The 24,399-nt window shown below is 43.9% G+C and overlaps 1 long non-coding RNA gene across 2 annotated transcripts in view; it reads left to right on the top strand.

The window, feature by feature from the left end:
- Positions 1-24,399, top strand: part of LOC121482377 — an 86,865-nt gene that overhangs the window by 9,483 nt on the left and 52,983 nt on the right. Inside the window, exon 1 of one of the 2 annotated variants that reach the window (XR_005985597.1) lies at positions 20,480-20,706. The exons of the other annotated variant lie outside the window; for it this stretch is intronic. This is a non-coding gene — a long non-coding RNA (uncharacterized LOC121482377). Of the gene's footprint in view, positions 1-20,479; positions 20,707-24,399 lie in introns of those variants that run through there. 2 annotated transcript variants of the gene reach the window in all.

The raw sequence follows: 24,399 nt of genomic DNA, 5'->3' as shown, positions 1-24,399 counted from the left end.
AGTTGCCTGTGGGTCTACACCTCCTATTCTCTCTTGGTCTTGTGCCAATCTGACTTTCACTGTCCTTGTGCCACCAAAACTGCTCTTGTCAGCGTCACAAATGAGTTCCATCCTACGGAATCTGTTGGCCAGGTATTTCACTTCATGTAATTGGAAGCAAAGAAAACCAAGGAGTGGGCAGTGAAGTAAGAGAAAAACAGAAAAATAGGCCATCTCAGAAGCAAAGGGAAGAAATTGTTTCAGGGCAAAGAGTTGAATTCTTTTTTTTTTTTTTTTTTTTTTTTAAAGCTTTCTGTTTATTTCTTTATGAGAGACACAGAGACATAGGCAGAGGGAGAGGCAGGTTTCCTGAAGGGCCTCCATGCAGGACTCCATCCCAGGACCCTGGGATCACGACCTGAGCCAAAGGCAGATGCTCAACCACTGAGCCACCCAAGTGCCCCAAAGAATTGGGAACTTACCACTTTATTTGCAATAGCTCTTTCTTCTACCTGGAACCTCTTCTCTGAGAGGGTTCTGCATAGAGCATCTGTGTGGCTCAGGTGGTTAAGCATCTGCCTTCTGCTCAGGTCATGATCCTGGGGTCCTGGGATCGAGCCCCACATTGGACTCCCTGCTCAGAGGGAAGCCTGCTTCTCCTTCTCCCTCTGCCCTCACCCCCTGCTCATTCTCTTTCTCTCTAGTGAATAAATAAAATCTTAAAAGAAAGAAAGAAAGAAAGAAAGAAAGAAAGAAAGAAAGAAAGAGGGATCTGCCTGGCTCACTCCCTTACTTTTTTCAAGTCTTTGCTCCCCTGTCCCCTTCTAAAAGTGGTCTGCCCTGACAGTTCTATTTATAGAGCTCCTGCCATTGCAGGAGTTTCTATAAATTTCTTTCTACATTTACTGCTATATTCTCTTTTTTCCTGTGACACTTAGCATATTCTGACATGCTCCACAGTTTGCTTATTTATTACTTTTGTCGTTTATTGTCTGTCTCCTGCAATCTATCTTACTTTCTTCCCTTTCTTCTTCTTCTTCTTCTTCTTCTTCTTCTTCTTCTTCTTCTTCTTCTTCTTCTTCTTCTTCGTCTTCTTCGTCTTCTTCGTCTTCTTCGTCTTCTTACTAATTTTTCGGCCAGTGTATTCTTGGTGCCTAGAACAGTGCCTGGCAGATAATAAGCTTTCAGTAAAATGTGCTGAGTGTTGAGTACACAACAGTTATAATGTTTTTGTTTGTTTGTTTGTTTGTTTGTTTGTTTGTTTGTTTTTTTAGAACCCTGGCAATGTGCCAGGCCAGGCACTCCAAAATGCACTGTATGGTCTTGGCACTCGTGGATGACAGATAAAGAAATTAAGGTTCAGGGAGGGCAAATGACAAAGCCAAGCTCCCACGGTAGCAAAGCTAGGATTTGAGCTCAGGACTCATGTTCCTAAGCTCTCCATTTTTGTGCCCCTGCAAATAAGGAAGCTGTAAGGCCAAGAGTAAGTTCTTTTTGTTGTGGCTACAGAGAAGTGCATTGGCTTGTGACATCTCCGCACGTCACCTGAGGATGTGTGCAGAAGCAAGATGGATCCCCCTGGTTCCTTCCCCTACTCCTAGTCTAGTGCTGAAGGAAGGGTCAAGGTGATAGGCAAGGACATGGCCATCTGTTTTGCTTACCCTAGAGTATTTTGGCCACTTTGAAAGATGTTGGGCATATTTGTATAAAAGAGACAGCACGGGGCTCACGATACATTTTACATTTCTTGCTCACGATACATTTTAAACAAGGATTGGCTGGGGTCTCTATTAATTTAAGACTCAGGTTGATGGAACAGCCACCATTTGGAACATCGGAGTCATTATTCCTCCTTACATTTTGTTTGTCACCATCATAGCCATAAAGAGAACAGGAACCATGATATTTCCAGGTGCCCAGAAGGCCAAGAGCTAGAAATATTTCTTAGGTCCATGTCCAGTATGACTCAGTAAGCTTTTGTTGGACTAATCCTCTTACAGATGACAGTGATACACCCTGGATGATACGTAAAAAACAATGACCTGAGGTCTCTGGAGAGTGAACAAAAGCAGGCAGGTAGTGGAAAAGAGTTGGCTTATGGAAGATGGGAAAGACATGAAGATGGCTTTTGACTTGAGTGTAGGTCCTAATTCATACCATTTAAAATGATTAAAATAGGGGCACCTGAATGGCTCAGGTTGTGATCCCAGGGTCCTGGGATTGAGTCCTGCATCGGGCTCTCCACAGAGAGCCTGCTTCTCCCTCTGCCTATGTCTCTGCCTCTCTCTCTCTGTGTCTCTCATGAATAAATGAATAAAGTCTTTTAAAAAATAAAATAAAATAAAATATCATCTTCAGCTAACAATTTTCTGTGGATGTTTTCTGTATTCCATGTTACATTCTTCCACCTTATTATTTAAAGAGATGATTTATTTTTTGAATAAGTAAACATTCACATGCTTCAGTTAAAAAAGTATAAAAAGCTATATAATGAAAAATCTCTTTCTCAACCCTTCCCTTTTCTTGTTATCCTTTTCAGAAACAAATAAATATTACTCTTCCCTCTACCATTTTTTTTAGGGTAAATCTCTCCTGAGATATTTTATGTATATCTAAGCAAATACATGTATCTTGCTGACATTGTACACAAATGGTTAATATCATCACAGTCCTCTGTAGCTTACTTTATTTTTTTTTTTTTTTAAGATTTATCTACTTATTTTAGAGAGAGAGAAAGAGAGCACGAACAGAAGGGACAGAAGGAAAGAGAGAGAAAGAATCTCAAAGCAGACCCTGCGCTGAGTGCGGAGCCCAGGGTGGGGCTCGATCTCACGACTCCGAGATCATGACTTGAGCAGAAACCAAGTGTCTGATGCCCAACCAACTGCCCCACCCAGGCGCCCCTATACCTTACTTTATTAACATAATGGTATATCTTGAGGATCACTTCAGATCAATATACATGGTTTCCTCATGTTTAAGGACTGCCATAGAATTCTCATATAAATGTACTTTAAGTTGTTTTTTTTTTTTTTAAACAAGTCCTCTGCTGCTCAGCATTTAGGTTACTTTGAGTTTCTTGGAATTTCAAAAATTATTACCACAAATAACCTTCTTTCACCCTGGGGCAATGCAGCTGTAGGATAAAATTCTCGAAATGAAATGCCGGATTAAAAGATACCTGTGTTTGTAATTCTGAGAGATGTCAAATTGCTTTCCCCAGACTTTGTACCAGTTTATGCATGCCTACCAGTGAGTGTACAGAAGTGCCTGTTTCTCCGCATCCTCATCAATGAGATGGTTGAAAATGTGTTCGATCTTTGCCAATGTGATTGATAAAAATGACATGTCAGGGTGATTTATTTTCCAACCTCTCATTCATTATAGGTGAGGTTAAGTATCTTTTCATAGGATTGAGAGTTTTTGACATTTCTTTTTCCTTTTTTAGTCCATAGCTATTACCGCTTTTCTTCCAGACCATAGGCTTTTTCCCTACAGAGTCTTTCTATATTAGGACATTAGCCTTCTATCTGTGAGAATGGATCATAGTTATTTTCCCCAACCTGTCACTTGCTTTTTAATTTTATTTACTGTGTTGGTGCCATGCAGGAGTTTTTATATTATTATTATTGTATTTTTCAGTTTTCCATACTTCTAGATGTTATTTCATAACTAGAAAGGCCTTCCATATTCTTACTATGAAACAATTGTCTCATGGCTTCTTCTTGTACCTTTATGATCTTATTGATCTAGTAAAAAAATTTTTTCTGGTGTAATGTGTGAAGTGTGTGCCCTGTTTAATATTTTCCAAGGGATATTCTGTTGTTACAGTCCCACGTGTTGATTTTTTTTATGTGTATAGTCTTATCATCTCAAAATATAGTTTTTCTTCTTCTTTCCTGAGCTTTCTGCCTTTTCTTTTTCTTACCTCATTGTACTTACTGAAACCTCTAGCAAAATGTTGGCTAAAGTAAGGGAATGGCATCTTTGCCTTGTTCTTGATCCTACACATGAGCAAATAGGTAAATGATGGGCTGGCTATGTATTGCCAAATTATTCCCCACAAAGTTGATGCCAATTTGAACTGCTCTGCAGTGCTTGGGGTTGCCTAGGAAACCATAACCATTAAGTATGATGTTAGCTGTAGGTTGTAGATGCCCTTTATTACATTTAGAAAGTACCCTTCTATTCCTAGTTTGGTGAGAGTTTTTATCATAAATTCTGACAAGTGCTTTTTCTCTATGGGGATGATCATATGCCTCCCGCCCCCCCGGCCTTTATTCTGTTAATGTAGTGAATTATATCATTTTTGAACCTGAATAAACCCCACTTGGTCATGATTTATTGTCCTTTTTATGTATTACTTGATTCTATTTGCTGATATTTGGTTAAGGAATTTTATATTATGTTCATGAGGGATATTGGTCTGTAACTGTCTTTCTGCAGTGTCCCTGCTATATATTGATTTGAGATACCACTTCTGCCATATACTAAATTTATGTTTATATTTGAGTCCATTTCTAGATTTTATATTATATTCTGTTCCATTAATATTTGCCTTTCTTATCTCATTATTGTTAATGGGCGCATTGTTGGATATTAGGAATTAGGTTACTTCCAGTGTCCTGCTAATACAGACAACACTGTAATGAATTGTAGTTTGGCTAGATCTTTACTGACTCCTTGATTATATCCTCAGTATAAACCCTTAGACATTGAATAACTAAGTCAATGGGTAGACATAGTTTCAAGAATTTAGATATTTTGTCAACCAGTGTCCCATTGGGAAAAACAGAAACCATGCTAATTGTTTGAATCAGGGGATCTAACTTAGGGAATGATTATTATTGTTGGAAAGGCTGAAGGAGAAAAAAGGGGGAATGTGGGGTAACCCCTAGATTAGTAACTGGAAAAGTAGTTTGCAGGATCCAGCTCCAACTGAGAGCAGCAGGGTCAGTATCATGGACATTGGATCTGCACAGTTGCACAGAGACTTGTCTTTAGAAAAGCCCCGTGCTGTCATGGTCTTGAAATTCTTAATACTTTCTGAGCAGGGGGTCTTGCATTTTTATTTTGCGCTGGCCCTGCAAATTATGTGGTCAGTCCTGCCGAGCAGGGCGTGGAGGTACAAAAAGGGAGCTAGCTGGGAGCAAAGAGGAAAGTGCCAGGGCTGCTACATTGCCAAATTGCTCTTTACAAAGTTTATGCCAGTTTGAATTACTTGCCAATGTAGGGAGTTGCCTGGGAAACCACAAATTAGTTATGGTGCTCATAGAGAAGTTCTTAAGAGTTCCCCTAAACAGTCTCTAGCAGTAGCACAAGCAAGAGCAGAGAAGTCAACAAATTGGTTCTCTGTTCTTCTAGCTCAGGGAGTCTGATCAGTAATCCTCCCTGTGTGGGCACCTGGGTGGCTCAGTAGTTGAGCATCTGCCTTTGGCTCAGGTTGTGATCTTGGGGGTGTTCTGGGATCGAGTGCCATATCGGGCTCTGCCTGTGTCTCTGCCTCTCTCTCTGTGTCTCTCATGAATAAATGAATAGAATCTTAAAAAAAAGAAAGAAAGAAACCCTCCCTGTGCTGCAGTGTGTGATTCTCCTCCCTTTCCCCTAAAGGAGTCAGATCTGATTGGTGACTATACTGGTTGTCCCAAAAGTCATACATCATTGCTTTGTTTTTGTATTTCCAGTCTATCATCACATTTATCTTATATTGTTTTTTCTATAACTAACTGGTGCAGAGGAAATGGTGGGACACTCAGCAGCACCTGGGGTCAAGCTTCTAGACCTATTCCTGGATGGGGACATCAATCCTCACATTGGCTCTAAAGAACCCAGCAAGATGAAGGGAAAGGGGAAGACGTTCGGAGAAGGGTCTTGAGATTTGGGGAGGGTAGTTATGTTACAGCAAGAATCAGAGAGTGTGGCCCCATCACTGAAGGAGGTGGGGAGGTGGCCCAGAGAGGAAGCAGAGGCACTGGTTAGGAGCCTAGACCTGTGTTCCAGCCCTTTAGAGACCTTGGGATAGGGCACTTTCAGATATGCCTCCCCTATGCCTACCGCCATTGTCAAAAATGTCTTACTTAATATCTGTTTCCTGAGTTAAATCCCATAGGCTACTTTCTGCAGTTACTCATAAAGGGAGCCATTCATTCATTCATTCATTCATTCTTCAGTAGATTGGGCCTCCACTATGTGCTAGTATGAGACTTGGCAGTAGGGATATAATGGTAACTAGGACCCCCATGGCTCTGCCTTCTCTGTCCTACAGACTAAAATGGGAGGAAACTGATCAGTTGCAATCGAGTGTGATTAAGCCCTGTGACAAGGGAATTAAAAGGTGCTGCACAAGAAAACATAACAGGGGTCACTTGCCTTGTCAGAGTGTGGGAGAGTTGCTGAGAACAAAGCTGAGGGGGAGTTAGGTAAGAAAGGAGTGGGAATGGCTGGAGGGATGTTCTAGGAAGGGGAATAGCAGTACAAAGTCCAGAGGTGAGAGATTAGGCTCCTATAAGGAACTGAGAGTATGCCACCTGGGTGGCTCAGTGGTTGAGCATATGCCTTTGGCTCAGGTCATGATCCCTGGATCCCTGGATCCTAATTGGGTTCCCCACAGGGAGCCTGCTTCTCCCTCTGCCTATGTCTCTGACTTTCTCTCTCTCTGTCTCTCCTGAATAAATAAATAAATAAATAAAATCTTAAAGAGAAAGAAAGAAGAAAGAAACTGAAAGGAGTGCAGCGTGGGGAGGCCCCAGGGAGGGGAGCTGAGGCAAGTAGGTGCAAGTCATACCTTCAAGGGCTTTGAATATCCATAGGGCCTTGATCCTCAGGCCAATGGCAAGCCCTTCAGGTCTTTAGCCTGGAAAGAGGCATAGACTAGTACTTTAAGAATAGCAGTCTGTCTACATTCTGAAGAATGAATAGAAGGGGGCCAAGTTTAGAGGAAGGGAGATAAGAGCCTGGGGAAGAAAGGAAGTGGCTTGGAATATGACCGGGGTTAAGGGATGGAGAGAAGTAGGCAAATTCTGAACCCTTTAGGATGAAACATTGACAGGGTTTGGGAATCAGATCAGGTGGAGGAAGGCGGGGGCGGGGGGGTGGTGGTGATGCCAAGCATGTCTTAGGTTTTAGGGGTTTTTGGGTCACACAACTGTGGAACACATACTTGTTGGCGAGGACAAGGAATTGGCTTTTGGGTGAGTTGAGTTTGAGGTGTCCATGGAGCTGCCCGGCAGTCAGGTGGAGAACCCCTCACTTTGAAGCACTTCATTACAGATAAACCACCAAACATGCCAATTACTAAGGGGAGAAGACGCAAGTACCTTTGCTTTGCTCAAGGAGGGAGGATGAAACAAAAGCCCTGAAAGGTCGGTCTTCCCCCTTGAAATCAGGCGGCTGTGGAGAGATCCCCCACTCCTGCTTGCACTCAGCTCCCTGCGCCTTCAGGAGAACACCCATCCTGCTGCTTATGTTGCCCATTTACCCATCAGGGTTTCTTATTAGACCATGAGCTGGAAGCAGGATCTGGGTTCAATCCATCTTTGGCCTTTCAGTGCCTCCGAGGGTGTCCTGAACATAGTACACTCATCTCCCACTAAGTGACTTTAAAATAGACTAAAAATTCTGCTACTAAGTGAAAAGCTGTTATATGGGGAAAACCCGAACAAACCTCTATTTATTTTAGTGGGAAAAATAGTGTTGTATCCCATTGCAAGATACCAAACAATTTTCACAGGTAGAACAATATATCCATTGAACAATGGCACCAAATTAAGTTTAAGGAATAAGCACAACTTGGGGCACTTGGCTGGCTCAGTTGGCAGAGCATGTGACTCTTGATCCTGAGTTTGAGCTCCACATTGGTTGTAGAGATTACTTAATTAAAAAAAAAAAAAAGAATAAGCACAATTTGAAAGTTCAATCAATACAGCTTCTACAGAAAAGGTAATGTATTAAAACTTTATTGTACTTCTTTTTTTTTTTTTCTTTTTAACCTTTGGGTGACTTCTGCATTCACACTGGGTTAAAAATAAAATTATAGCCTGGAAAAATATTTCTAGGGTAAAATAAAAGTTAAACATGCACGTGCTTGGAAATATATGGAAATAGTGCGGGCACATGGCAGGTCACGGAGTCAGAGATACTGTCATTCCTCAGTTCTCTCCTGGGGCATATGTACACACAACAAAATATTTTGGGTTCATACAAACATGGCTTACAATTTAAATTTGTTCCAAGTAATATTCCCTACAATAAACTATTGTGTCACACAGGCAACCAGTGAGCTGTCTTTGTTTGAAACCCTGATGAAGAAATAGTACTTCTTTTTCATTATTTATTTAGTGAGGTTTTGAGTATAAGAGTTACTATACATATAGAGAGAAGAAAGAAATCACAAGTGGTAGGTCTTTCAAGAGGTGTTATGATGAGAAGCTGTTAATGCATGAAAGAAAGATGAATGAAGGATGAATGAATGGATGGACACCTGGTAAGGCCTTTGGTAAGGTCAGAAGGAACCCTTGTTGTCTGAGAGAAGCCTGAGAACATTGGGAAGCACACAATGATGGAGGAGGTGATGAGAAACCCAAGCAGGAGCCAGTGCAGAAAACAGAATATTCTGGAAGAACTCTAGCTACCCTTTATTGATCATACAGTATATGCTATGCATACTGACAAAATTACCTCTCCTGGGGACTTCAGCTCTGCAGAGAGTCCAAGCATATGGTCTAATTTTCTCACCCTTAGGATCCTGGTCTGCACACCAGCCCAAAAGGCCTTCATTTGGTCTGGGTTGCAAACTTGAACATGGAGTCCCTTCAAGTTTCCAGTTTACTCGGTGGAAAGATCTTCATTTGTTCTGACCACTGGGAATTTTCTTTTCTCCTGCAAGGTTATACCACCACCCATACACTCCGTGGACATGGAAATCAGATGCCTCACATGCAGCCATGCCGCCATGTTGATTCTAGTCTGTCAGGTTGGCCTAGACAGCCACAGCTTCCTTGGTCCAGGGCTGTGTTGGGCAGTTAGCACATGGTATGCATGACTTTCCTCTTCCTCACCCCCAGCAAAACCATCACCCCTCACCTCTACTCCTAAAACAATCTGGAATAGAGAACTGTTTCTTGCATTTACCATTTACCTGGGATATGCATTCCTTGAAACGTAGGTATTTTCTTCTTCCCTGTATTCCCCTTCCTCATCTCTGTTTTTTGCATTTGCTTCTTTGGTTTCCATACGTGGCTTTCTTGTTCTACTGTGTGTCCATTTTGCTCTCTCTGCTCTGTCCCAGTGCTCCATTTTTTCTGATCTCTCTTCTCCCCTGTATTTCTGCATACTTGTTCCCTCTGTGGCTTCCCACTAATGTATGTGAAGATCAGTGAGGGCTTTTTATCCCACAGACCAATGGAAAACCATAGGGAGCTCTGAGTGTGAGCATTACGTGGATGGCAGTGGAAGAACATAATAAATTGCAAAAACAATTTCAGCATTATCAGATCTTAAATCTCAGGAGATGGTAGTCATTGAAATCTCATACATCCAAGTTAAATTTTATTCAGGGCTTTCTTAAGCTCTCAGTTCTAAGGCCTTCTACTGAATAAGTCTATTTCCAGCAGCTCATAGATTAGCAGGAGTTGGGGCAAAGATGGTATAGAAAGCAAACATAACTGTTCTCCAAGGGGTCTGCAACGATTATAGGACCTTTCTTTGGATCACTGAGTAATTATCTTCAGCCAACTCTTAGTTTCCAGCTTCTTGAGTCTGGTGTTCATAGTTGCAAAGGTTTGTGACTTCTTGCAAGGTCTGTAATGGGTTTTTTTGGGCTTTGACTGGAGACTAAGAGAAATCAACTGACCTGACAAAGTTGTATCTTGGCGTTAGGCTGATGTTGATAAATTATAAATTGAAGTAGCCACACTGAGTGAGGCCACCAATTCAGCCCAAGTTATATGAACAGGGGTTTAAGATGTCAGTACTCTCATAGTTCGTATTACCATGTGGATCTCGATGGAAATTTTACTCAACACAACCATTTAAGGAGGATATCATGTCTGAGTTATTTTGAAAAGGCAGTCTGTCTTAACACTTTTACACTTTCGGTGTCTTCTAAGCATTTCTGTCATCTGAAATGGAGGCAAGCATTATCGCTCTCCTGTCATGGGTGAAGAGCTGGTGCACAGGCATTAATCGACTTTCACCTTGCAGGGCAATGGCTGAGTCATTCAGGGTTACAGGTCTCCGTTCTGCTGCTTATTCTATAGGACAGCATCACCTCGTGGTCAGAGACTTAAAAGTCCTGGGCTCCCTACTGACAGAGGCAGTCTGGTGGTGACCTTGAGGGACTTTGACATTCTCTCCGGATGCCTGTTTTCTTGCTGGGAGTCTAGATAACACGCCCGTACTTCTGATTGTATCTTATTTTTTTTTTGTTAATTAGGAATGATGGATTGCCAGTGAATCAGAGGTGAGGGATTTTATATTATACATAAGCACAGAATCTCCAGGTTAGAAAGGACCTAGGAAGGGCAGCTGGCTCAATGGTCCTGAAATTTGGCCTTATGGGAGAGCTAGTAAAGTAATTAAAAACTATAGGTAAAACTATAGGTTCTTGAGGCCCACTGTACTGAAATAGAAGACACCAGTATGAGGACCAGGATTCTGTATTAAAAAAAAAAAAAAAAAATCACTCCAGGTAGTCTGGTGCAGGTTTAGAAACCATGGCTTATGTGACACCACTCCAAGTGAATGGGGCAGGACACAAATGCTCTGCAGCTGCTGAGGGTCCGACGTGCACTTTAAATAAATAGGCCAGGAGATGAAAAAAGTCACCCCCTTAAAAGCACTTGAGCTGGGAGGAGGTGTTGGGAAACCCTGGACTCTGTTTTTGCCAGTAAGTCCTTGATGTGTGACTATCATAAGTATGGAAGCTGGAAAAAGCCCCAGGCCTGGAGCAGGCTCAGCGTTAGCCAGCTACGTGACCTTGGGCAAGCCACTCCCATCTCCTGACCTCAGTTTCCTGTCTGTAAAATGGGAGTGTGGGCTCTAAGTGTTGATCTCTAAGGGACTTCCATGACACGTTGGTACTTACCTACTGTCCTTTTGGATGTGGCCATGCTAGAATTCTAAATGTTCTCCATTATCTTAATTTTTTAATATAATGCTCTATGGACCCAGTGCCTGTCCCATTCAACCTGTTTTGAGTCACAGGCCTCCCCAACCCAAGCAGTGCGAGCACAGTGTCCGGCCACTGAGATGGGCGACAGCCTATGGAACCCAAAGCATTCCAAGATGCTTCTTGGCCCTCTTAGGGCAAAGAAGGTAAAGAAGGCGAGATCTGGGGAAGAGAGACTGAAGTCTAGATTGTAACCTCCAAGGAGGTGAGATCTGGGGAAGAGGGACAGAAGTCTAGATTGCAAAGGCACAGAGAAGAAAAGGGGTTTGGTCTGGAGGGAGGGGTGTATCCTACCAGACACCTTTGTTCCAGGTGAAGGTAACTCTACCCGCTGCCTGCTACCTCTGAAGGTGACCAGAGAAGGCCCCAACAACTGGCAAAGACTGAATGTTTTCCAGTGACCACGCTCACCTTGCCCTGGGTCGTGGCCCACGTTGGCAGGACAGGCACGTTCGGTTAGAGTAGCTGGCACCGGCGTGGGCTGCTCAGGCTCCAGCCTGGCCCATGACAGGAGGCTCAGCAAAGGCGAGGCTGTAGGAACAGCAGCATCTCGTAGGCCAGAGACGATCAAGTGTTCACCACGCTTGGAAAGGAACCAAGAGAGAACAGTTTTGGCGAAGGAGCCAAAGCCGAGGAGCCAAGTAATAGGTTTTATTGGGCTTTTGTGAGGGTCAATTAAATTCAGTGGAGGGACATTTATTGGGTAACTACTTTGGGTCAGATGCTGAGCAAGGCTTTCGGAATTCAAAGATAAACAGGGCATAGTCCCTTTCTTTAGGTGTTTATAATCCAGTAAAGCAGTTCTCTGGAAGAAGGGATATCATGTGTCATTCTAGTGGTGACAGCACAGCAGGGGAGGAGCTTACAGGGTCATGGGCAGCAGGAGAGGAAGGCAGATGAGGTGACATCTGAGCAGGACTTAGCGAGGAGAAGAAGGGAGTAGACAGGCCTTCTAGGCAGAGGAGACAAAATTGGCAAAAGCAAGAAAGTGTGTAAGAGCATGATACCTTTGGGAATGGAGAGCAGGTTGGAGGTGTGACAGGCAGTAGCTACACACAGGGGAGTGTGTGTGTCTGTGTGTGTGTGTGTGTGTGTGTGTGTGTGTATGTAAGGGATTTAGCAAAGGGAGTCTCTTGTTAGATATTCACATTTGTGTTTAAGAAATATTGTCCTAAAAATAAAAAATAAAAAAAAAAGAAAAGAAATATTGTCCTGGGAAAAATGTGGAGGATGAGTGGGTAGAGGGTAAGAATGGGGCCAGGGGACATAGTAGGAAGTTAGGGGGCAGCGAGGCAGTGGTAGAGAGGCCAAGGTCCTATTGTGTCTGGATGTGGCCAGTATGTGAAAGGGAGGTGTGAAGAATCAGTCTTGGTCTTCTGGCTTGGTCTAGGGGCTCCAGAGATGCTGCTCCCGCCCCTACCCCCCCCCCCCCCCTGCCCTGGACCCTCCTGCAAGTCTTGTATATGTTAGGCTGGTGGCATCCTGCCCTCTGCTTCTCTAACAGTCCTTCCAGATAACTGGGAAGCAGGTGGTTGAGTGACACACTTTAAGGAACAGAGAGTTCTCAGAGGCGCCCCTAGGAGGAAAGCACTTAAAAATAAACTTTTGCAAAATTCTTTTAAGAACTGCATATTATTTCGGACGATTAATCTTCTGGAAAAAAAAATATATATGGTGAAACATTACCCACATACCTGAAATATACGACAAAAATAGAAATGTATGACTCCGTGATGGATCACAAAGCAAACCTCAGTGTGACCATCACGCTGGGCTGGAAATGTGGGCAACGCTGCCAATGCCCCTGAAGGAAGCCCTCTTCACCTTCCCTATCAGCTGAGGCTCCCTTGTCCCCCTCCTCCACCCCCAGGAGAACCACATCCTCAGGAAAGCACTTGAAAAGAAACCACACATTTGCAAATTAATTAAATAAATAAAACAAACTATAAAAGCCAATCTTCCTTATTTTCCTTTTTCCAATTTAACTTAATTTCTCCTCAACTGAGACTGATTGACTTTGGAGGGGAGCCCTTAAAATGGTCATTTGGTTCAATACCCACAGTGGTAACAGAATTGTGATCTGGGCTGTCCCTTCCTCTGCGTCTACAGAAGCTAAGCTGCCATCTTTGGCGATTCATCATCTCTGTAACTTTTTGTAGCTTATACAGCTGTGAGTTTACAGAAAGTCCATTTATCTTGACAGAGGCATTTGCTCTTGTGTAAACAGTGGTGAGTACACCCCGAACCGTTTAAAGGGAGGGAGGAGGAGAAGAAAGGATGAATTGTTGTGCCTGGAATCTTTGTTGAACTCAGTTTAGGGTCTCGGTGTTCCTTATAGGCTCTGTATCCATCCCCCTTTCTAGAGCTGCTGTTTCTCCAACTGGCCCTCAGGCTTGTGGGCTTCAGCAGCCTCTGGTAGATGGGCTTCCGTTCCTTACAGGAGGGAATTTTGTGTAGAAAGGGGGTCTCCCTGGGGGAAAAAGTGGATGGCCCCATGTTTGGTCCACTAGGGTGAGCCACCTCAGGAGAGGCGCTTGGGCAGTGGAGCAAGGCATTGGGGGTTGGGGAAAGACTTCGGAGTTGGCAGCAGCCTCCTTCCTCCCCCTTTGCCATCCTGAAGGCGAGGTGGGCCAACCCCTCCCAAGTTCACCTCAAGGTTTATGAGGGTCAGTGTGTTTATGCTGGCCTTGACGTTTTCACAAATTGCTCTGTAGTTGTTTTTATTAGTTTTATTCCAGCTGTTGCTCCAGGGCCCTTCTGGCAGCCAGGCCTTCCAGGCCGGCTTGGACTCCCTCCTTAAATTGCCTCAAGTCATGAAGAGGCGCCATCTGCTCTGAACTGTTGCCTGTTGCAATGGCCGACAAGTCCCAGGCACGCATCATAGGAAAATAGGAAAAGCAGTAATGAGGCTCACACCTCCGAGCTCACAGCGGCCAGCTCTGTCTGGTCAGGTGTTAAGTGCAGAGGTGAAGTGCAAGCCACCCCATCTCCTGCCCTGCCTGGGGTGGGGTGGGGGGACAGGGGGACCTGGAAGGGTTTGAAGAGTAAACAGGGCCTGAGAACGTGCTTCCTCCTGGGGTCCTAAGTGATGCCAGCCTGGGGAGGAGATTTCACAGCAATCCTGTCAAAACCTCGCGGTTAATAGCATCACGATGACCTAAATAAAATTCACATATATCAGTTACTGCCTGTGTTTTCAATTCACACCGACCCTCCACGGAGATGCCTCAGCTTGGGAAGTACGTGGGGAAAGGCCTCAGGGAGAATTTTCCTGTGAAGCTATTAATTTTATCCCACTTCCTAGACAGAGAATATGGGGGAAAAAATGAAGGAGGTTTAGGAAGAAGGGCCTCCATCACCATGATGGAGCTGATGGGTACTGCTGTTGAAATACTTTCTTGTCTCGTGTTTATTGTTTAAAAGAGATACCAAGGGCAGTGGCAAGGGAGCAAAATATTTATTGACTTTCGGGGACTGTCCCCCCAATAGTGACTTTTTAAAAAAGTTCTATTAACTGTAGTGTGAAATCGACTCCCGTCTCCTCTGGTATAGTGCATAATCAGAGTGTCTTTCTTTGATAAATTGTGAGACGTTAAAATGGACCCAAGTTCAAGCATCCCTGGAAATGGTCTGTCTTAAAGAGGGGCTCCAGTAGGCTGCCATTTGTCTATCGGGAGAGATGAGTCACTACTGGAAACCAGAGAGCTGCATGTTGACTAGACCTTGGAAAGATGGTCTCAGAATGTACCAACTAGTTCAGGGTGTGGCAGGTGGGGCTTAGTGGCAGCGGGAGGGAGAAGCCATACATTAAAATAGATTTAAGAACCGAATCAACCAAAAGTAATGCATAGACCTTGTTTGGAGCCTGACTTGGACAAACCAACGAACTATAAAACAAACAAGACCCGAGACAATTGGGGGAAGACACTGGATATTGGATGACATTAAGACTTTATTTTTTAATATTTATTTTTAAAGATTTTATTCATTTATCCATGACACAAAGAGAGACACACACAGAGACACAGGCAGAGGGAGAAGCTGGCTCCATGCAGGGAGCCCGACGCGGGACTTGACCCGATGCTAGGATCACGCCCCGGGCTGAAGGCGGTGCTAAACCGCTGAGCCACCAGGGCTGCCCAAGACATTTTTTTTAAATGGCAATTATGTTCTTTTCTTTTCTTTTTTTTTTAAAGTTCACTTCTTATCTTTTAGAGATTTGTACTGAAGTATTTACAGATGGAATGATATAATGTCTGAAATTTGTTTCAAAATAACCGAAGGGTCAGGGTGGGGATTGAGTGTACCGCAAGGGGAGGGGAGGCAAGAGATGAGATAAAACTGGCCTTGAACTGATAATTGAAGATAAGAGATGCTGACAGGAGTTATGGGTTTATTGTATTCTTTTCTCTACTTCTCTATGATGAACATTTCCATGACAGAAAGTTACAAATGAAAGACCTCAGTGACTCTTGTCTCTGTTAGCTTTTCTTTTATAGGAGAAGGAAAAGGTATTAAGGATCCCCTCTTCAATTGGGTGTAAAATTTTTACCTTTTTAAAATTTATAATCAAAGAAATCTCAATGTGTTCTTTCTAATCTTTTTTTAAAAAATATTTTATTTATTTATTTATTTATTTATTTATTTATTTATTTATTTATTTTATTTATTCATGAGAGAGGCAGAGACATAGGCAGAGAGAAAAGCAGGGTCCATGCAGGGAGCTGATGTGGGACTTGATCCTGGGACTCCAGGGTCACGCCCTGGGCTGAAGGCAGATGATCAACCGCTGAGCCACCCCGGTGTCCTGGCTCTTTCTAATCTTATGAATTTTTGACTATATGATTCTGTAAAATTATGATGACTTGACATACTAGTCATAGTAATCGCCAGTGCTGCCCTTCCCCCCCCCTCCCCACTGGGGTTGGGGAGAGGCAGAAAGGCAAGGAACTACTTCCCACTGGAAAGTGGTTGGTTTGTTACTTACACAAAGTTATGGACCTGGTCTGAATGGTCATAACAGGGTGGGGTGATGTGAGACAAGACAATGTATGCTTTTAGGCATAACAGGTAGGGAGAATAGTTATATTTTGTGTGATAAAGCTCATTTAAAAAAAAAAGATTTTATCTATTTATTTAAGAAAGAGTGAAAGAAAGAACATGAGTAGGGGGAGGGGCAGAGGGAAAAGGAGAAACAGACTCCTGCTAAGCATGGAACCTCACTCGGGGCTCAATCCCAGAACCCCAGAGATCATGACCTGAGTTGAAGTCAGATGCTTAACCAACTGGGCCACCCAGGAGTGTTGTCACTCCCCCCTCCACCCCTTTTTTTTAAAAAAAAAGATTTGATAAAGCTCATTTTAAAGAAACTGTATCCTAGGCTCACAAATAACTTATACCTTAGAGTGGATTTCCAATGCTATCACAACTGTATTTGTTATCTGTGCTGTGTAACAAATTCTCCAATGTTCAGTGGCTGAAAACCACTAACATTTATTATCTTACGGTTTCTCTGTAATGTGGTTCTGGCTCTGAGTCTCTCTCGAGGCTGCAGTCAGGCATTGTTTGGGGCTGTGATCATCTGAGGGCCTAAGGGAGGATCTGCCTCTGCTCTTGTTCACATGGCTGTTTGCAGGCCTCAAATGTTTCCAAATTCACACCTGTGGATCTCTCCACAAGGCTGCCTCCCGACGTGGCAGCCAACTTCTCCTAGAGCAAGTGAACCAAGAGAGCATGAGTGAGAGCATCACAGGGAAGCCACAGCCTCTTTATAATATAATCTTAGAAGTGGTAACTCATTGCTTCTGCTGTATTTCATTCCTTATAAGTGAGTCACTAAATCTGTCTAGGGTGATCAATTCATCCTCATTTGCCCTGGGGCTTTCCTATGTTAACATGGAAAGTTCCACATCTTGGGAAACCCCTCAGTGCTGGGCAAACCAGAATGGCTAGTTACCCCGAATCCTGCACTCAATGGGAGGGAATTCCACAAGTGTATGAAGACCAAGAGGTGGGGATCACCGAGGGTCATCTTGGAGGCTGGCTACCATGGCAACCTTTTTTTTTTTTTAAGATTTACTTATTTATTCATGAGAGACAGAGAGAGAGAGAGGAGAGAGAGAGAGAGAGAGAGAGAGAGAGAGAGAGAGAGAGAGACAGGCAGAGGGAGAAGCAGGCTCCTTGTAGGGAGCTCGATGTGGGAATTGATCCAGGATCCCAGAATCAGGCCCTGAGCTGAAGGCAGATACTCAACCACTGAGCCACCTAGGCATCCCTATGGCAACCTTTTTAAGATTCACCTCTCCATTACTGAAAAGTCAGGCCTATGGGCCACTTTGTGATTTATAAAATGTATGTCTCAGTTTTTAAATGATAATAATGAATCATGTTGAACTGAACTGAATAAATATATAAACCAACTTTAGAGATAGAACTTCATTTGAGGTGGGTTAATGAGATGTATTATAACTCTATTTTTTTCCCTATCTTGTCATTACTTCAAAGCAAATACTGAAGTTAGTATACCAGTTGCATCTTTTGCTTTGATTTCTAGAATTTCTGGCTAGATTTATGACTGAATCTTTAAAGAAAAGTTCACTTTTGAACCATACAAGTATCCTGTTTATCCTAGACAATTTGGAATCTATCGAAGAATGATATGAAGCAAAAAGCAAAACATCTGAGGACTTTTGCTTGTTTCTGTATGTTGGCGCTTTGCATTTAATCTTTTAGTACATTTTCCTTCTTTTCACAAATTCATCATTCGTGTGCTTTTTAAGGCTACATAGTTTTTCCAATTGAGGGGATTACCATGATTTTATATTTTCCCTATGGCTGGATATTTTAATTATTTTGAATTTCAGAGCATTTTCTTACAATTATAACCTACATTTGACCATTTGACTCTGACTCAGAAGAAAACTCAAATAATTCATTCATTCATTCATTCATTCATTCATTCATTCAAGGGATCATTATTTATGAAGCACCTACTGTGCTTCACAGAGAGGACTGGCGGCATAATAGGATGAGGAGTCTGAGAGAGGGGACTGATTTGTGCTCAGGTTGTCCCCCTTTCAGGACCGACCTGCCCATAGAGAGCCCACATTCCACTCTGCTAAGGCATCCTCTGTATGGGGCAGCCTTTGCCTTTGTTGAGGGCCTTGTGATCATTCAGTGCTGCTCTATTTCTGAAATTCAGCATTGAAGCCCATTATTCCTGCACCCCTACGCCACATCTTCCCACAGTCTTTATGAGCAACATCTTAGTCAGTTTAGGCAGCTGTAACAAAAATATCATCAACTGAGTGGCTTCAACAACAAACATTTACTCCGTACAGGTCTGGAGGCAGGGAATCCCAAGAGCAGAGTCCAGCACGGTTGGGTTCTGCTGAGGGGCCCCTCCTGGTTTGCAGATGGCCGTCTTCTCCCTGTGTTCTCATGCGGCAGAGAACTGAGAGCACTCCCGTGTCTCTTCCTATTAAAGCACCAATCCATCATGAGAGCTCCACCCTTATGACCTAATCACATCCCAAAGGCCTCATCTCCAAATACCATCACACAGGATTAGGGTTTCAACATGTGAATTTGGAGGACACACATTCAGTCCACGGAAGTAATGAAGACTTTCGTCTCCTTCTGCCCGACTCCTGTGACTTTCTCTCAATTGATTCCAAACTCGGGTGAGGAAGGGACTTCCTCAAGTATGGACAGCTAAGGTCTAGTGTGTGGGCATGGGGGTGGGGCTGATCCAACTGAGAGGCCCAGGGACAAGCAGATGGCTTCTTTGGTTCAGCTCTTAACCAGTTTTCACAGAACAATCATTTTCTTCCTTTGGACTCCTGCACCCAAGCCTGCCCTGGCCCTCTCCTGGGGGTGAGTTGCTGCTCCCTTCTCTACACATGGTGTAACCCTCTGCTGTCTTGCAGCTGCTTGCAGACCCTTTTTTGGCAGCATCCTCCATCTGATAACTTGGGAGGGAGGGGAACTTTAGGAATGGCAGGCAAGAAGAGAGGACAAAAGTACTCCAAATAGTAGCCCTCTAGCCTCCTCTTTCTCAAATGCAAACTGATCCTTCTTCAACCAAGTGGACGCATGGAGATGCAAGTTTCATCAGGATGAACTCTTTCTCAAGAGGCACCTTGGTTGCTCGTGCAAATGAAACTCTTCACGAGCCAAGCCCAGCAGCTGACCAGGCCATGTCTGAATACACACGTACAAATGTATGAAATACACACATGCTAAATAAATGCAACAAAGCCAAATGTATAATATATATGCTAATATCCAATAATGGGATACAGACACATAACTTAGGATTTAATGCTACAGACAGATACACATACACTCAAAGAAGCAAGTGTATACCCACACTTTTGCTACACATAATAGAACAACTTTTCCCCCAAGCTTTTACACTGCAAGTCAATGAACACAAGGAACTTCCCATATTTCCTCTGTCCTCAAGATTAGCATTTTGAGTCATGCTTCTCTTCCAACTGGGGATTTAAATTCTTTAGAAGGACAGTATTTGGGGCACAAGAAGTTAAGGACCTGGTCCTTCTTCTGACCCTATCACTGGCTCTGTGATGTGGAGAAGTGCCCTCCTGCTTGGCTGCCTGAGTTTCACTGCAGTTAATAGGTGAAGGCTGTGCTGTAGTGGCTCTCTCGCTCCTTCAGTAGGTGTATGCTCTGAACAGACAGCCAGTGATTTGTCAGTGGTGGGGGGAAGCTGTGATGGGAGAGAGAAGGTGGTGAGGTTTGAAGAGACAGGATACTGGGTAGCCATCATCCTCTGGAGAGTAGTATATTCTGCAATTGGGAAAGGACAGGGTGTAGACATGTCAGCTGAATGCACTGCGTTATCTCTTCAGTTGTTGCAAGAATGAGATGGAGGACTATAGTCCATTTATGCACCCTGTAAAAAAGAAGGTGGGCAGCCCTGGTGGCTCAGCGGTTTAGCGCTGCCTTCAGCTCCGGGCATGATCCTGGAGACCCGGGATCGAGTCCCACGTCGGGCTCCCTGCATGGAGCCAGCTTCTCCCTTGCCTGTGTCTGCCTCTCTCTCTCTCTCTCTCTCTCTCTCTGCGTGTGTGTGTGTTTCTCATAAATAAATAAAATCTTTTTTTTTTTAAAGGAGGTATTTATAGGTGTCATGGTACTTGGCCCTTTATTGGGTGATGCAAGGAACACAGTGTTGGGCCAGCCGTGGACCCTTCCCGAAGGCTTGCCAACAGCTCCGCCGTGAGAGCTCACTTGCAGGCCCTGGAGAAACTGTTCCCCGAGAATGGGATGGGTCAGATGCTATGGAACTTGATAAACTGGAAAATGATATCCAAACCTTTCTATTTAAGTCGTCAAGTATTTACCAAATTCCTTCAAGAGAGCCCCCCTAGGATTCGTGTTTGGTTCTCTCACCTGGCCTCTCCCACAGAAAGTATGGTAAATATTTATTGAATGAATTGGCACATGTTATTTATAAAACCCTCTGTTTGGATTGCGGTTCGGTTGGGACACATTTAGAGAAGCTTTCGTGCTGCCTACAACTCCGTGCTCCAAAGGTATGACTTGAGATGGTTAATCTGGGTTTCTTAAGCATTTACCTTAGTCCCCTGTATACCCTGTTTTCTGGTTCCGACTCACTCAAGCCTTTTCCCCCTCTCCTTCCTTTACCCCCTGCCTGCAGGCTGTCACCTGCTTTGGAAGCCAATTCTTGCGGAGAGTTCCAAAAGTCTTGGGTTTTCCAGACTAGTCCTCTGCCTCTCGGAGAACAGCTCATGAGAGTTTGTCCTGAAACACACAATGATTTCTGTGCTAGATACTGATTTTTTGGTATTTCCTGCTGGAGCTCTGTGTGGGTGGAGTTCCCTCTGGAAGTGCCAGAGTTTTCCTGTTTGAGCAGTTGATTTTTAAAACCTTAAATAAACTCTGTTGTGATGTGTTCAGAATCATAACAACTCACCAACTCTTTCTAGAGCACCTGCTATGAGCCTGGCACTGTTCAAGGGGCGGGGTAGCCAGTGGTGACCTCAGTAGACACCACTTTCAGAGGGCTCTCAGGTCTAGGACACTGATTAGCAAACAGGCATCTGCCTGCCACGTGGTGAGCGCCGTGAAGGGTAAAGTCCAGGGGGCCGAGATGAGAGGTGGGGTGCCCATAGCAGGGGCAGCGGACCCAGGCTCAGGCCTGTCAGGGCTTTGGGGCGTAGGTGTGTCAGAAGAGGCTGCCAGCTTACAGCCAAATCCAGCTAAACTGAGCCCAGAATCTGAGAAACTAAATGTGATAGAATCTGTTCTCATTTATCTGTAAGTAGATGACTCCCTTTAATTTGCAAGAAAACTTTTTCAAGCCTTTTTTTTCCCCCAATAGCTTGAGTATCTCAACTCCCCGTTTCTGCTGCATGTTAACACAGACGCACCAAGTCAGAGGCGCCAACCAAGACAGGATGCTTGCTGGAGGGAAGGTCTGGGCCCTGGGGAAACGTTGCATTTCCTGCATGGAAGGAGAAAGGAGAGGTGGCCTCCAGAGGGGGAGAGTGAAGTGCTCCCAAGCTTCCACCAATTCAGGTCTCTATAGGGAACTTCGTTATTTCATTTGAAGTGAATTTCAGGGATGTCAAGCAGCCACATCCAGCTCCAGATCGGCCTCAGAGCTCTATTTCAGAGCCAAATAAATGGCTTGTGATTTCCTCTTTTTAGAGTGTCCAGGTCATTGTTTCCCACCATTCGTGCAAATCATAAAGACCAACTCCTTGCCAAAAGAAAAAAAATAGGGTGTGGGATGGGAAACAATATAAAGGATTCTGTGTGTCTGGCCAGACAGAGTTCCCTGTGATTAGTCTTGGATTTACTTTCAATCTCTTGGTCAGGCAATAAAATGCCTATTTGTTAAAATAACTTTTTAAAGGTATGATTTACATCAATAAAACACACCCGTTTTAAATAGTATACTGTTCTGTGAATTCTGACAAATGTTTACAAGGGTGCCACTCTCCACAACCAAAACTTGGACTGTATGCAATCCCCAAAGTTCCCTTAGGGCTTTCTGCAGTCACTCCAGCCCCAGCCCCAGGCAAGCACCAACCCACTTTCTGTCACCAGAGATTAATTTGGCCTGTTCCAGAATTTCCAATAAATGGAATCACACCATATATTCTTTTGGCTCTGGCTATTGCACCCAGGATAATGTTTTTTGAGATTCATTCTTATTGTTCGTATATCCTTAGCTCATTCCTTTTTTAAATTTAAGATGCTGATTTTTGAAGTGGCAAACAAATGTTCAATGTACCACTCAGTAAGACGAGCAGATCAAGGAAGTCCCTCCGGTCTAAAAATTCAATCAACTTGCCCAGGAAGCTCAGGTCTGAGCATTGCATCAGGTTAGTCCAGATCATATTTAAGAAGCAGCCAGGCCCGGGAATTTCTGAGCTGCAGGAGCCCAGGAGGCCAGGGAGTGATGAAGCCTCAGTGAATGACAGGACGTATTACAGAGGATGACAGGGCTATTTGTTCGGTTCCGTTATGAGCTCAGCAAAATGTGACAATCCTGAAAAATATAAATATATATTGCTGTATTTATATGTGTGTTTGCCTCAGGAGACCCGGCAGGGAGTGGCGGGTGGGAGAGTGGGTTCCTGCAGGACTGGTGTGGGCAGAGATTACTGGGTAAAGTGTAGGCCATGTCAGTGGCATAGCCAATAAATAAAAATTACAAAAATCTCTAATATTTATTGAGCACTCACTATGCACCTGGCACTGTGCTCCCTCCTTTTTTTTTTGTGCTCCCTCCTTATACTGTCTGTATCCTATGAAGCCAAAGCCTTTAGTCTCCGCCCGCATCCATCACGTCCCTTACCATATTCCTGCACACGTATCACTGCCAGCTCTGTGCCCCCGGAGCCAGCATGGTGGGGCTCTGTGGTGGGGGATGATCCTCCAGTTGCTGGAACCACTTTGCATTCCAGTCTGGAGAGCAGAAGTATCTGGGACTTACGGGTAACCAAATAGGGCAGGGGACAAGCACCCCAGATCCCCATGTCACTCACCGTATCCCCAGTTCTCTGGTCCATGGCATTTTGCTTGACTCAACATTATTTGATCTCCTGCCCTTCCTTGTCCCATTTTCCTCAACTTCTTTATTTTTAAGAGAGGGAGAGAGGGTTGCAGGGGGAGAGGGACAGAGAGAATTCAGGCAGGTTCCATACCCAGCGAGGAGGAGCCAGTCGTGGGAGCCTCATGATCCTGGGATCATGACCTGAGCTGAAAGAGCAAAGGTCTAATGCTTAAGTGACTGAGCCACCCAGGCGCCTCTGTTCCTCAACTTCTGAAGCAGTGTTTCCTGGAGCTGCTTCCTAACAAATCATGTTTACATGAGTCCTCCTCTCAGGGTCTGCTTCTAGGGACTCCAGACGTAGACACAGCACTATCATAGTCATTTTACAAATAAGGAAACTAAGACTCTCTGTCTCTTTGTCTCTGTCTCTGTCTCTTTCTCACACACACATCCCTGGCTAGATCCTGCTCATCCTTCAGATAAAAACCTGAACTTCACTTTCTTAGGCAGCTTTCCCTGACGCCCCATCCACAAGAAGTTCTCAGAATCATCCTTTGTAGCACTTACCTCCAGTTCTCAGTTTGCAATGATTTGATTATTTCACCAATGACCATCTTCCCTGCTTGACTGCTGGCTCCAGGAGGTCAGGGGCCCTGTCCCTTGTGCTCTCACCTGTACCCTCAGCACCCCAGCACCCCCAGCAGAATTTCTAGAACACAGTCATTGCTCAATAAATTTTTGCTGAACGTATGATTTGAAATTCCTTTTGTTTTCTCACAGGTGCTCACTAGCCTTCCAGATACCTCTCAGCCTCTGCATGGGTCAGAAACACATAATGTATAACCCCCAGGAGTGACACAAAGCCTCCCACCCACTTCTCTTCTTCTGGGTATTTAGGGAAGCACAATTTCCAGGGCAAGGTGACATTACTTTGCTCCGGGGGAATGAAATTTAGCATTCAACTGTGGAGTGAATCCAGAGCTGAACCTGGAAGGCTGGGTAAAATTTGAATGGATTATTAGGAGGAAATTTGAATACTATTTTAATGAAATATGATGCCATTTAAGTACATACACATTGTGAATTAAATACACGTTCTTGGATGCCTATAACTTCTTATCAAAAGCACACTTAATCCCAAATTCTCATTAGGAAGCTGATAAGCATCCTATTTCCTTCTATTCCAGCAATGATGATTCCC

Source organism: Vulpes lagopus, chromosome 2 (genome assembly GCF_018345385.1).
Source record: "Vulpes lagopus strain Blue_001 chromosome 2, ASM1834538v1, whole genome shotgun sequence".
NCBI lineage: Eukaryota > Metazoa > Chordata > Mammalia > Carnivora > Canidae > Vulpes > Vulpes lagopus.
The sequence above is the reverse complement of the archived record's forward strand: the minus strand, read 5'-3'. Positions and strand labels throughout refer to the sequence as shown.